We start from the raw sequence: 2,646 nt of genomic DNA on the forward strand, positions 1-2,646 counted from the left end.
TTGCTCTGTATGATTTTCCCCTCCTTCCCTTATTATCAGCTGTTTGCTCTGCTCTTCTCCCTGTACTGGTTTGCCTCCCCTATCAGATGCTGCAGCAGAAAAGCAGCTCCTCACCAACCCCACTGCATTTCTCCATTCTGCTGGGAACACTGTTCTGCTGAGAGACTACTTTCCTGTGGCTACTTGACACTCCTAGCTCTTGCACTCTGCACATCTTCCAGCTGCTACTGCCTCTGATTTGTTAAGAGACAGAAAGCTACTTCAGGTGCTTCCCTTACCCACCCAACACAGATTCTGGCAACCTGGTCCTGGGCTTCCAGCTTGAAGAAGGAAACTTGGGTTGGCAGGCCTGGCCTTGCTGTACCTCTTCATTCTTCTGCCATGGAAAACTGCTATTCACCAGTTACCTTGCCCTTCTGAATTCTTCCTGGGACACTCTTCTTCTGAGTCGCCACTTTCCCTGTCAACATCTGTCCCAAACCCCTTGCTTATACTCCCACAGCCATTTGCTCCCAGCTGTCACACTGTCTGAGACACTACATTGCATAGAGTAAGATGTTTGCCTGCATAATCACACATTCAGCCCATGCTACAGACTCAAACCTTCCTGGGTAACACTGTTCCTCACTGGTACTTGGTTCAGGTAAGGTTTTTACCACTGTTGTCAGCTTTCTGGGTTCTTCTCATTCTGGTCCACAGCAGTTAAAAAGTATTAAGGTTAAAGATTGCTGATGTGTGTGTGTGTGTGTGTGTGTGTGTGTGTGTGTGTGTGTGTGTGTGTATTCTTATTTTTGCTGCTACCATTAAGTTACTATGTGCTCTTTATTTGCTAAATATATTCTCAAATAAGTAATTAAATAAATGCTATTGTCTAAGTCAGATAAGCTCCATAGACTTGCTATCAATATTTTCAGAAATCTGATGAATGTAGAAGTGCCAGCTCCCTGCCAAGTCTAGCCGACACTTGAAGCAAGAGAGCCTCATGACAGTGCCATGTAAAGGCAAGATCCTGTCCAAGGTGGTACATAGTCCTGGAGACATTCGCCTGGAGAACTACTAAATGTCTGACCTGTGCTCAAACGAGGTGTTTCTAAAGACGCATCCAGTGGGGATCGGAAGCTCAGATGTTTACCTCTGGGAGCATGGTCGAATTGGGTATTTCGTTATGAAAAAGCCAATGGTGCTTGGGCATGAGACTGCTGGAATAGTCACAAAGAAGGAGCTTCAGTGAAACATCTAAAACCAGGAGATCGGGTTATTATCCAGCCTGGCATTCCATGACAAGTAGATGAGTACTGTCAGATTAGGGAATACAACCTGACACCATCTATCTTCTTTTGTGCCACAACCCCCAGATTCTACAAGCACTGTGTTGACTTCTGCAACAAGCTTTTCTAACACTGTCACCTGTGAAGAAGAGGCCCTTATTGAACCTCTCTGTGGGGATCTATGCCTGTTATTGAGGTTCAGTTTTCCTGGCAAACAAGGTCCTGTGTGTAGACCTGAGCCACTTGGGATGGTCATTTTGCTTGTTGGCAAAGCAATGGGAGCTGATCAAGTGGTGATGACTGACTTATGCGCTTCTCGGTTGATCAAAGGCATAGAAGTTGGAATCGGAGTTTACCATACAGGTTCCCAAAGTGACCCCTCAGGAATTTGCCAGTAAGGTGGGAATTCTGCTAGGGAGCAATCTGGAGGTAACCATTGAATGCATAGGGGCAGAGTCCTCCATCCAGATAGGTTTCTATGCCACTTAATCTGGTGATTATGGGAATGGGCTCCGATATGATCAATTTACCCCTAGTAAAAATATCCCTGAGGGAGGTGGATATCAAAGGAGTGTTTTGATACTGCAACATGTGATCGATGGCAATTTCCATGCTTGTGTTGAAGACTTTGAATGTAAAGCCCTTAGTTACCACAAATTCCCTCTGGACAAGACATTTGAAGCCTTTGAAACAGCCAAAAATGGAGTGGGGTGAAAGCTATGATCAAGTGTATCCCCAATGGCCAGAACACCTAAATGTGAATTGATCCATACTCTCAGCCAACTCTCCAAGAATCTAAGATGTAAATGGCTAGAAGGGGAAGCCATTAATGCAGAACTTTCTTTTCAATGTTAAAAATAATAAACTCATAAGCCAAGAGCCTTAGAAGAGTTGGGCAGAAATAGGGACACCTTAGGGGACCTTGTATCCAGAATGAGATGCTTATACTGAGGAAAGTCTAGCACAGAGAGTCTGGCAGATATGTCATGGGAATGCACGTTGTCTAGTACCTTCTTTGGGTGAGGAGATGAAGCATGCCTTTGTCTATGTTGCTTTGTGTTTGTCTGAGAGTGGGGTTGACTTATTAAGAAACAGCTTCATTAACATGGAAGTGGCACTAGGGCTGAACTTTTCATCAGCTACTCAGAGCACAGTGTTTCTCAAGCTAAATATCATTTATTTGAGGGGAATAAGAAAAGGAACTTAACTTCTGGATCCAGGTAAGGAACTGATCTGGAAGAATAAGACAAATCCCAGATGAAGTACACTAGTTTACATTCCCCAGATGTGGAAAGCATAAGGGCAATCAACTTTGCCCAAAGACCACCTCTGCCTCATCTCCTAATTATTCTGTCATTACATTTGCAAAGTGGAAGCC

At 44.3% G+C, this 2,646-nt stretch overlaps 1 pseudogene; it reads left to right on the top strand.

Moving 5' to 3' along the window:
* Positions 1 to 976: 976 nt before the first annotated feature.
* LOC110297951 lies at positions 977 to 2,023 on the top strand (annotated as a pseudogene).
* The last annotated feature ends 623 nt before the right edge of the window (positions 2,024 to 2,646 follow it).

This window comes from Mus caroli, chromosome 7 (assembly GCF_900094665.2).
Source record: "Mus caroli chromosome 7, CAROLI_EIJ_v1.1, whole genome shotgun sequence".
NCBI lineage: Eukaryota > Metazoa > Chordata > Mammalia > Rodentia > Muridae > Mus > Mus caroli.